Here is a 13,120-nt window from a genome sequence, read left to right on the forward strand (position 1 = left end):
AAGACTTTATTCAGCCGAGAGCCGACCGCAAGTATCTACATGCTGTCTCTTTTTGCACCGCCCGTGTTTGCCGGTGTTCCCCCTGTTATCGTCCCCTGTGTATCTACGTACATTACATTTGTGATAGGACATTTCCTTGAAACATTAAAGTGAACCTTACCTGCTATTTCCATGGGAGAGACACCATCTACCATGTTGGCCTTGTGGATGGTAGATAAGATATTCATCTCAAGATGTCTTACTTCACCCTTTCTAATTAGGTTACTTTCTGTGCCAGTGTCTAGTATAACGTCTGCATTTTCTTTGTCTACTTCTATCTCCATACATGATGACTGTATGATGTCTACTCTGTTGATTTTAGGACTGTGGGGGTCTTTTGGTTTTAACCATCCTACTATCGGATCTGCAACACTCCAAGTCTTCATCATCTTTCTCGGGTTCTGATATGATTTTGATATCTCCAATTTTGGACCGAAGGAATTTCTGTCTGAGACTGGCATAAAAGGACAGCTTTGAAAATAGTGAGTTTCTGCTCCAGGTTTATCAGCAGCATCGCAGAGGAACATTTTGGTCTATTTCCTAGATGACTTTTCTGATTTCTTGATTTCACCAGTCTTTTCCTTCTATAGATGGAATCAGAGTATGATATGTTGCCCTATCACCTATTTCTTGTAACAGGGATGATATTGCATCGCCCATGTCAGAGTGGCGCCCATGGCATGGGCCATGCCTGCCATACCCTAGATACGCCACTGGATAATAAATAGAAAATTTGATAGATTTAAATATATTTTGTTCAAATTTCGAAAAAATAAATGGGAGAGGGGCACGCACTAAAATAAAAACAAAAAGAATATTTCCCCTCGTATATTTTACAGAAACTACATTTTATATGTAATTTCATATGTAAGATAAGTATGAAAATTTCATGACCATTAGTTGATTTATTAAACACAGGTATATTTTCACGTTCGGAATGCTTACTAGATGGGAACGTTATTTTAAAGCATCATTTATGTAAACAAGATTTTCGTACGATGGAAAAATTATTTTAAAATTATTACTAGTCTAATTTGCCCTTCTTTTAAATGGTACAAAGGTTATATTGATAACATTAACTTATAATAAAGTTACATTGTGTTACATATCCGGGGTGGGGAGGGTAATTCTGTGGTGAATTTTGGAGGTGCCTAATATGTTCATTATATTCTCTGATCATTATTTGATAAATACTGCAAATTTCATTAAAATTGGTTAATTTTTAAGTAAAGGGAGGGGTCAAAATGCTTATACATTTTGAGCATCGGCATTCACTTTGCACGAGATACAAAAATCGCCACTACTTATAACATGAGGAATTACATTACTTAATATCCTGAAAACTACTGGTTTGCGGCAAATTTAAATGCGGTCGTATGTATGTGGTCAGATGCCTTTCCGGGGATAAGGCAGGTTTCAACAATAATTCACAGGAGAACAGTTTATGTCAGAGACGAGACGTCGAAGTGTAGCGAGTTGTTAGACGAACTCGACTCTTCATATGAAGAGGGTATTTAAGGTAAACAAGGAGGTCACGTGATGTGACGGAGTCCTTTTATTTCCTTCTTTCCTCTTCCTCCGTGTTGTACGGGTATGATCCGAATTTACGCACTTGTTTGAGCTAATTCATAATATATAATTTTCTTCCAAGAACTTCGGACGTCTTCGGATCCGTGACGGACGACGCATATAAGTAATTTCCTCGGGAGTTACTTCCAGGGGGGTTTCTTCGGTTGGATCTTTATGGTCTATACTGTCATCTTGTGTGTTTTCTGTGTCACTATGCTTGGAAGAGTCCGATTGTTCATCTATTGATGATTCGGATTCGACATGTATGGGACTATCTATTTCGTATTCACTTTCGGTATTGTTTTGATCAATGGTGTGGTAGTTAGGGTGTTGTTCAACTTTGATAATGTCAGACTTCTTCACTTTATATCTTTTTCCCCAAAATTTTTTATCTGTAAACTTTTGTACAGTACAATACTGATCTTCAACTTCCATCACCATATATTTGTTGTGAGCATTGGTTTTAACTCTATCTTGGTATAGATAGACGATCTCTCCAACTTTAGTATCGGTTTTTATTTCGGTAGTTCTGCCTCGGCCCTTATATTTAGCTGAGGATTCATGACTTTTTAATCTATTTCGGTGTTTCTCTTCAATCAGGCTTTTGTATTCTATTGGTAGTTTTTCTCCTGTGATTTGGTCTCTCATTGTCCAAATTTCTAGTGAAGAGTAGCCATTTTCTCTGAATCTGCTGTTCATATTGGAAATTATTATGGCCAATTCAGTGTCTGTTATTTTGCCACCATTTGGTTTCAATTTGCATAGTTCTGTATGGAATTCTGATATTGAACGTTCACTAATAGGGTTTTTGTTAATGTTCTTTATTTCTCCAACCTCTATTTTGATATGGAACGATTCCAGTGAACTATCGGTGAGTAGGGCTTGAAATCCCAAAGCGGCATCGACCCTGATTTTTACTTCATCTCCTGACGGGGGACGGAATCTTGATATGGTGGTGATTAGGCCATCCTTAAGAGATTGACTGCTCTCCGATAGTAATAATGTTGCCTGTGTCAAGGAAGAAACATTTTCTCGAACTAATAATATCAGTTGTCCTTCACGTTTGATGACATCACTAGCGTACCAGCTCCCAATTTTGTCAGGTGGTTTTGTTGACGATTGATTTTTGAACTGACTTGGTACCTGCTTTAGTGATACGCAAGTGTGGCAACTATCTACGGTGCGATTGATGGCTTTATCTGTATCCAGTGCATAGAATCCCATATTAAAGATTTGTTTTAACTGATGTTTACTGGCGTGTTGGAGTTGTAAATGTAGAGCGACCAAAAGTCCATCTAATACCCCTTGGGGAATGACGATTCTTTGTCTAGCAGGCTGTAAGGCTTCTTCCCGCATAACTATGATTAACCCATCTGCAGGGGCTGATGAGAGTTTACAATGTTGTAAATACCTTTTAATTGTGGTTAACCCTTTCTTCTTTTTAGATGGAGTTCTGCCATCGCGTAGTAGCCGATATACTTGTTGTAAGTCTGGACAGTCTTGTTGAGCTTGAATCCACGTATTGCGAGTCATGTATGGGATAGGACAGTGACCAGCTAGTATGTCTTTTACGGTGACTTCTCTAACCACGGATTCCTCTAGGGCACTGATGAATTTACAGATTTGGCATTTTCCTTCGCAATGGATAGGATTTCGGCTGGCGTAATCCGATATATTATTTTTACCTGGTAAATGGGATAATTTGACAGGATATCGAGATATGACACTGAGGAACGTTGTGACTCTGGAGCTTGCGGAGAATGCGCCGCGTTGGAGTTTTTCATATGCTTGTACACAGGGTCGGCTATCCGTGGGTACTTCGGTGATGTTTTCTGATTGAATTATATATGGGCTGAAGTGTTTGATAGCCGACGCTATGCCCAGAGCTTCCAACTCATAAGCTAGCCAACCTGCTTGGTTGGATGTTTTACGAGCGTTGAATAGACCTGCGAGGTGGGGTTTGTTTCCTCTTAATACGAAAAGGGATGCCGCTAAGCCGGCAGAGGTTGTAGCTGCGTCCGTGATTATCTGTAGTTGGTCCTCTCTTCTAGGTAAGGTTAGGATTTTGGCTTGTTTAAGGTGTTCTTTGGCTTTGAGGAATGTGTCTTCCAGATCTGATGTCCATTTGATTCTGTCGTTTGACGAGCCCATTGCACAGACTTTATCTAGAGGTGCTAAAAAATCTGAATGTTTAGGTATAACTTTACTTAGGAATTTGTAAGATCCTATGAATGATCTCATTTCTTTGATGGTTTCAGGGAGATTGCAGGCAGCCAAGGTATTTAGACGATGACTTGTAGCTTTGAGGGTTCCATTGGTCCATCGCCAACCCAGAATTTCTGTCGATGTTGGACAGCAAACCGTTTTAGATGGGGATAACTTCAAGTTATTCTTATGTAGTGTTTGTAATACTTCTTCCCATACGTTGTTAAGTTCCCGGGGTGTGTTGGCCCCGACATATAGGTCATCAGCCAATTTTACCACCGATCCTTTTATCATTAGATCGCCTAGGACTTTGGACATTAATTGCTCTAAAGCTGATTCAGAGCCTGGAAGACCCATCACCGCTCTGGTATAAACATATACACCACGTAATGGTGTACAGATGCCGACATATTCCATTGATGATTTGGCCAAGGGTATTTGAAAGTATGCTTGACTTAAGTAAGTTTTAATTAAGAATTTAAACTGAGCAATATGTCTTATGATGTCATCTACTTTGGGCATGAGAGCAAGTTGTGGTTTGGTGTACTGGCTCAGTTCAGTGAATGCAGTCACTAACCGAAAGCCTCCTGAAGGTTTGGTAACAAGGAATGAAGGGTTTACATATTCCGCTGTGATGTTTATGTCTTCTGGGCGTACGAAGACACCTTGTTCATATAGTTCATCAATCTTGGTTTGGAGTCGCTCTAGATTTGTCCGGTTATATAATGGAATGCGTCCCTTTCTTTGTGGTGGTAGAGATACGGCAACATTAATCCTGTGTTGGAAATTTCCTGATCTTCCATTGTAGCATCCGATTACCGGTGAAAATACCTGATTATATTTCTTATTTGTCGTGAAGAAGATGGTCTTTTCTTCCTGGCTAAGGATGTTCGAGGGGTCCACAGAAATTTCTGCTGACCTGTCCGTTTGTTTGGAATCATTGGTAAGAATTATTGGAGTCGGTTTCAAAGTATCACTGGATAGTGATAATTGGGTCGTGTGGCGTATCTGACATACTTGCTCATGGCGTTTGATGAGTATGGGTATGGTGGACTTGTTGGTGAGCGTTATTATATCATTATCTGGTTTCACTAGCTCACATTGGATCCATTCATCCTGATTGTTATTGCATCTAGGTTCTACTGAAACTATTTTATCCTGGTATTCAGGTGGTATCGATAAGGCAACGCTGGAACCAGGTAGTAGGCAGGTCTGTCGTGGGACGCGCAATATAGTTGCTGCTTTAACATTAGCGTGTCTTTTTATATTGAGGTATTTGAAATCACAACAATCACCGAGGTAAACGTGGTTGGTGTTTGCGCGAAGGTAAACGTTATTCCTGTCCATAAATGGCATGCCACCCAGAATGGCACAGTTCAGGTCCTTAACTACAAGTCCGTCGAAGCGAAAGCAGTGGGCTTGATTTGTGATTGGACACCTTCTCGAAACATTGAAGTGTACTTCCCCTTCTATTTCCATGGGGGAGACACCATCCGCCATGTTAGCTTTGTGGATGGTGGGCAGGATATTTAGTTTTAGACGTCTCGCCTCGCTTTTCCTAATTAAATTAGTTTCCGCACCGGTGTCCAGTATAATGATCGAGTTTTCTTTGTTTGTTTCTACTTCCATACACGGTGATGATACAATATCTACCTTGTTGATTTTGGGGTTCTGAGGTTGTTTAACTCGGACCATCCTACTGTTGGGTTCGTGGTACTCGAAGTCTTTGTCTTCTTCTTCAGATTCCGATAAGATTTCAATATCAGTAATTTTAGATCGAAGAAATCTCCTATCTGATGTTGGCATAAAAGGGCAGTTTTGGAAGTAGTGAGTCTCTGCACCTGGTCTGTTTGCTGCATCGCAGAGGCAACATTTCGGTCTTTTTGTCAGGCGACCTCTCTGGTTTCCAGATCTTCTACTTCTGTTGATGGAAGAGTATGCTATATTCCCTTCTCTGTCTCCTATTTCTTGTAATAGGGATGGTATAGCATCACTGATCTCCGCCCTAATAGAATATAGAGTGGAGTCCCTTAGAGTGATCGCGAATCTTTGTTTAACAATGGATGGTAGTTCTCGATGGATTGCATCAAGCCAGATCATCACCGTGATGTTCTGTAATGTAGGGGTTAGGCATTCATCGTTTTCTAATTTTGATCCGCAATGTTTAATGGCTGAAGATTTTGTAATCAAGCTGTCTTCCATAAATGAGTAGCATCTTTCCCAGAGAGCCTCTCTTGTTTCATTGGCACCACATTTAAATTTAAACATGTTCATTATGGTCGTACCGGATTTACGACAATCATGGTATTGACGGAGTCTATCAAAGATTTCGTCAATACTGTGCGCCTCTTCTTTTACGAAGGTACTACTAACAACAGGGGCAGGGGCATGGATGCTTATAAAGCCGAGTAGTACTTTTAGGTTAATGGCTTTTTTTTCCGCCGAGAATCTTTTCCCATTAACCTCTTGTTCATCGGTTATGAAGCCTCTGTGGAGGATGCCACTTGCAACACTGCACCAGGTTTTAAGGTCCTCCAAATAGCGTTCGAATTTATCTTCATTTGAGATATGGTATAATAACTGCTCACACCAGGCTTCGAGCGAGCCTCTTGATTCGTGTTCAGTGAGGATTCTTTGTTTAGTGCTGAAGGCAGACATCCTTTTATTTTAATTTTAATTTAAAAGTTTCCAAATTAATCACCGTGAAATTGAACAAGTTGAAAAAATAGCCGTAGAAAACTTTAATCAAAGATCAGGGTGGAGACTTTTTTTTTTTTTTTTTTTTTACTCACTCAAAGGTGTGTTGTTATAAGAACAACAACATATAATTAAATCGCCTATTGTAAAAATTCAATTTCTTTTAGAAAAAATAAACGAAAAATAAAAGTTCAAATTTCTAATAATCTTTGCTGCTGTAATATGAGTGAGAGTAAAAATTGTTTTTTTTTTTTGTTGTTGTTACTTTCGTCCTTTCAATAGTTTAAAAGTTTAGCAAAGAAACTTTTGAATTAACAAATGGCATCCGTTATTTTCTATCAATATCTGAAAGAAAATAAAAGTGAAGAAACAGTCTGATTAAATTAATTCTTTAAGCTTTAAGGTAAGATTCGTTCGGCAAGAACATACGTATGTATGTTATGTTACTAATAGAAATGTGGTGTTTTTTTTGTTTTTTTGTATTTTTTTTTTGTAGAAAGTCTTACCGTACACCGACCCCTAATCAATGGGCACTTATTTGCTTCCGTTTGTAAAACGTATTATTGAGGGAGGCTGAATTCTTTTGAATTTTTGGCCGCTGCCACCACGTATGTATGTGGTCAGATGCCTTTCCGGGGATAAGGCAGGTTTCAACAATAATTCACAGGAGAACAGTTTATGTCAGAGACGAGACGTCGAAGTGTAGCGTCAGCGAGTTGTTAGACGAACTCGACTCTTCATATGAAGAGGGTATTTAAGGTAAACAATGTCACGTGATGTGACGGGTATTCGTTTTCAGCATACTCGAAAACTTTTAAATGTCGTCATTTTAAAAGTGGGTGTTAAGGTGGAAAGTAAGTAAAAAAATTATTCAGTTTTAATCATGCCCCCTGTTTCTGCATTTTTTTTTTTAATCGATTTGTCTCCTTTCTTTGTACAGGCACCAAAGAAAATAAAATGATCTTTAAAAGAACAATGAAAAGCGGTGTAAATCATCCGTTAATTCCTTGTGTCAAAAGGCCCGTTTATTAGTTACGTGAAAGGTTTTCTGCTTAATTTAGAGAATATATTTCTCCATACCTAAGCACAAAAGAATTAAAGATAACTGTGGCTTAAACAAAGATGTTCTTAGACGAAAATCATGTTTACTTTTTGTTATAAACAGCTATAATAAAAGGAATAATGCAAAAGGGTTTAAGTAGCGTCATTTTTATGGTAAGCTGTGAAAAAGTTTCCATTCATATCTAGTAGGCGTGCTTCCTTCTCTTTTTAATGCTATACCACTAGTTTTCGTTGCATCCGCCAACTCCATATAGTTGTTCTCTCACTGGAATGTTTAGTTGAAGTTTTTAAATTTCTGGGCAGCTCTAATAGCGTGAGAAGATGTTCTAGCATCGACTAGTAAGCCCATATGGGTGTTCTTTCGTATGTAGTAGTCTTCCATTTTAAATGCAAATGTATTTTCTTCGATATCTGCTAACTTTTTCATTTGTAGCGACAGGACTATCTCTCTCTCTCTCTCTCTCTCTCTCTCTCTCTCTCTCTCTCTCGCTCTCTCGTGGTGCAGTGCACTGCAGACTGCACTGGTGCTTTTGTAATAGTTAAACCATATTTTCGTCTTTTGTCGTGGTGACTTTTTTTTTTTTTTTTTTAGATAGATGCCCTTTCCGTTACATGTAAAACATGAGGTGCCTCCTCGCCTGTTACAGTTATCTAAGTACGAGCAAAAATGGCTGAAAAAAGATAGAGGGACATAGTTTTGAGAGCCAATTTATCATTTTTTTTTTTTTTTTGTAGGTTTCCGACTACTTTTTCATTGTATTTGAAAGATTAACGACTAAAGTTAATTTCCCAAAAGAAAAAAATATTTGTACACGTGGAAAAAAAAAAAAAAAAAAAATGTTTTCACGGCGAACTAACAAATTCAGCTAAATTTTGAAGTTACATACATTCATTGTAAAAATTCTTATGTTTTGTTATAATTTACAATACTTTATTTTCATAAAGAAGCAAAAATCAATTAATGTTTTTTTTTGTTTTTTTTAACCACTGAAAATCATAACTTTAGTAAAGGTATTATTTGTTTAAACAAAATAATACATTTCCTCTAAGATTTAAATAAACATAATGTGTTCATTATATTCCCATGTCATTATTTGATAAATACTGCAAATTTCATTAAAATTAGTTAATTTCCTGATTTTTGGTGAATTTTTAAGTAAAGGGAGGAGTCAAGATATTTTGAGCATCGGCATTCATTACGCACGTACCTACAGTTATCGTACTTTATAGTAGTTTTTTTTTAAAAAGAAGGAAGGTAAATCATGACATCGAATGTTAGTTTCTTGTTGCTGTGGGTTACATAGAAAAAAAATGTCAAAGTGGCACGGTAGTCTTTTTAGTATTATTGCAATGACAAAGGCATCATCTATTGTTTATCCAGCATTTCTGAGATCTGCTAAAACAGTTTCTGCCCTTAATATATTGTTCATAACGCTTTCATCAACTTTCTTTTTAAGAGGTGTGCGCAAGCCTTTTCTAATTTCACACAAAAACACGCATTCACATCTCAAGCTATATTACTTGTCATATACATATACGCACACGTCCACACACATACATATATTCACGTTCGTGTATATACACTCACATTCACGTGTATACACATACACGCTGATGTACACACATATATGCACATGAACGCGCACATGGGCAACGTCACTTCCCCTTTCAAAGGAAATCCACACATGCGCAAAAGACCACTGGAAACAACTATAAAAGCAAGAGCAATAAGCAGCTTCTTCCTTTTTCCAGCTCGCCTTCCGAGGTGAGTGGTCTACAGACCAGCCACCACCGTTTCAGCAGGCGCGCCTCACGCCACTTGCTACCATGTGGGGGATAAGCTAACAAACAGTATGTACACCTTATGCGCTTTCTCTCTCTATGAACTGGATTGACATTCTCACTCTTTCTGCAGCTTGTGTCTGAGAATACGTTCGTGTAGCTGACTGCTAACATGGCGCATGCGAACAAGTGATGGTGACTCGAACGCACGATTTTTTATATTTTTCATCCCCACCATTTCTCCCGACCTCTTGCCTTCAGTTTTTTTAAATGTAGTTTTAGTGCTGCTAATTAATTGATATGCAGATTAAGACATATTAAAGTACACATATTCATGATCTTTAAAAGTCATCTCGTATAAACCCATGTCCAGGGCTTCTAGACACAGCTAGCCTGCACTATATGGCCAGACACATCTCCCACTCACTACACAGCTAGCCCGCACTACATGGCTAGACACACCTAGCACTCACCACATGGCTAGACATAGCCAGCATCCCTACTCGACAATGCCAATTAAAACAAGTCTGACTCGAATTATATTTTAATAGCTCAATTTAATAACGAGTCTTTTCATAAAATCCAACCAAATAGTATTTTAATCTCTCCATTTAACAACGAGGACTCATTTCCTAAAATCCAACCGAATCGCATTTTAATCTCTCGATTTACAGATGATGAGTCTTTTCTTAAAATCTAATAAAATCGGACTACAGTCTCTCTCTGTAATAACGACGAGTCTTTTCACAAAAGCCAACCAAATCGTATATTAAATTTCATTTCTTGCAGAAATAAGCTTGTGGTCTAATTAGACAAAAAAAAAAAAATGCCAACATGCGCATGACCAAATGTTTCTAAAAAAACAAGGATATACTAAGTTGTCTTATGAAATATTTTTACTGTTTAATATAAGCCCAGTCTCAGGCTATACAGTTTCTGCAAGTTTTTGACATGGTCCTCATTGTTTTGGCCAATATGGCTACATCATCGGCAATGCTGGCCACACCATATAGGCATTCTGGGATTTGATACATTTTTCTTGAAACATGTTTTTCGAGACATTAAGACCAAAATTGTACTCTTTCAGAAAACTCGTCCAAATGGTATGCTGCAGGTTATCAACAGTTTTTATTTCTTGTTCAGCTGAACTAATCAGCATCCCACCTTGACATCAAGTTTACTGAACACTTTGGCTTTAGGAAAGGCTGGGTTTAGTTCTACTATCAGTATTTTGTGCGGATATCTTTTGAGGAAGATGTTGAATGTCTGTGTGTCCAACCATATTTGGAGAGACTCGTCTTTTTTTCATCAGGTGAGCCTAACTGAAGCACCAGTCTGTGTTTTCCTCAACTTTCTGGGACACAACTTTTGCAAGGACGCAATTAATCTCTTCCTTCAGTTTGTCTTTTTAAATTTGTAGTGGATGCTACATTTGTGTGGAGGGTCAATGAAAGGTTTTGCATCTTCCTTAAGTAGGTGTTTGGCTGTCCAACTAATATTTCCAATCTTATCAAACTGATTGAGGTATTTTGACACTAGTTTGCTGATAAAAGAAATGTGTATTTAAACACATTTTTAAAGGTGTCCAAATGTCTGATTATTAGTGTCAGGTTTTCGCATATTGGAAGCACTTTGACTGCAGTTCTTGGTATTTCTACAACATAAAATTGTGTTGTATTTGTCCATTTAGAGCCCCTATACAGATATCGAAAGTTAGTAGGTTAGCTATGCTGTACCCTTTTGGTTTGCCATAGAACTTGTTCCAGAAAGCGTCAAGCGATGATGTGCCATAATATATTTATTATTATTTTTTATTTATTCACAGCATTTGTTATTTAAAGGTATGAGAATGACCAAACAATGTCTACTCACGATTTGCAATATTGTTGGAATTTTATTCTTGTTTAATCTTTCTTCCTCTTTTTCCACTTCTTCTTTCTTACTCTTTCTATCAATTTCTGATGTGATGATGGTGATTGTTATATCACGTTTGGAAAGTTCTCGCTTATTTTTTTTTAAAGATTTGTGATATTTAGTCAGTTGGAGATCTGTGTCCACTGGTCCGGGATGTGTGAACTTTATCTCAGTCAAACAAGACATAAAAATTGGAAATAGTCTTAACTGAATTTTAAAACAGTTGAAAATCAAAAAAGTTTGAAGATAAGCTAACCAAGCAAAGATTATGATTCATCCGGATGTTATGACTCGACTATAAATAAGTTGAAGATGAATGACATGTCAGTAAAGACATAAAAATCAGTAACATTCATGCATTGGAGGATAAAAGACAGAATGTTTCTTCTAGAAATGAAGAAGTTGTTTTAATGGCCTAACACAAGGTCGAAATGCTGTGTGGCTAAGTTTAGCCTGATTAAAAATGAAAAAGTGACTTCAGTGAGCATGATAAAGAAAATAAATTCTGCCACCGAATAAACGAAACTACAGAAATTACCGAAAGAACTTTGAAAATTTGTGGTTTTATTTTCGTCATCTACAAGGGAATATCATGGATTTATTTACCTTAAAACAAAAAAGAGATATTGGGAACAGCTAAAGGCAAGTAACTTATTTTTGTCCACACATAAAAAAATAACATAGTCGTCCATTGTAAAAAGTGCTTCAATAAATTTTTCTCAATAAATTATTTTGTCTTATTGACTATCATTTCTAGCTTTCTTGTTCTTATCATTGCATTTTTTGTACCTTCGTAACTATGACCCGTGGAATAACCATCGTTTCACATATCAACAAATTCTCCAAATAATATGGCAACCTGTGTATTATTTCCAGCATGTCATGTATTTTGTTGTGATGCCATTCGCATATATATATATATATATATATATATATATATATATATATATATATATGTTTGAATATGCATTGATTTGCATATTAAGGAGGCTTTGCCCACAAAAAGACTAAAGTAAGGAGCGCAGTGGAGTATCTTGGAACTACCCTGAACAAGTTGGAATGTAAACAGTCATACAAACGCTGACTACAATTCTTTTTTTAATTACAATATATATATATATATATATATACCTTTTGGAAATAGGGAATGGTGTGACCGCCTCTTGGAGCAGTAGAGCTCCCCATTGGGGGGAGATAAGACCCCCGAAACACTGAGTAAGGCCGGGCAACTATGCTGGTATTAACTGTTAAGCATTATTGGGTGCCCGGGCAGTGGCGGTTAACCTGGCTGAAAGGAAGAGTTAAATGATAAATTTATTGTTTTGTAAAACAGACATATACTTTTTATTGTTGGGGAAAGTGACAGATTCGATGGCGTTTTGAAATTATCACGAATATGATTTTGATTCTGGGGCCAAATGAGTGGTCAAAGGATTGACTGCCTGTCCGTGGGAACTGAAACCTACGAACATTCATAGATTTACTAGCACGTACGCATTAGATTGAGAGTTCCCCAGAATGATGGGCTGATTGGTGATTGGTCTGGTAAGCAACCCTACCTAACCTGTCACCTTCCAATATAAGCAAGTGCTTACACCATAAAATCAGAGTTGGAGCCAAGTTTGGGTGAGTCAAAACCAGACTGAGGGGTCGTCGCCATATCCCCATCTCTCTGCTGTTCGTCACTACCAAAAGACTAAATCTCATTGGGTCTTAAGTGTTTTGTATGAAATCGAACTGAACAATTGTATATATGTGAACACATGTTGAAAATTTCGTTGGAATTAATTGAGTAGAATAGAGATATCTGAGTTTGTCTTCTTTTGCCTGCATGAGAAGCTAATTATTTTCA

The sequence above is a fragment of the Euprymna scolopes genome, chromosome 6 (genome assembly GCF_053919585.1).
Source record: "Euprymna scolopes isolate OS-2025 chromosome 6, ASM5391958v1, whole genome shotgun sequence".
In the NCBI taxonomy this organism is placed as follows: Eukaryota; Metazoa; Mollusca; class Cephalopoda; order Sepiida; family Sepiolidae; genus Euprymna; species Euprymna scolopes.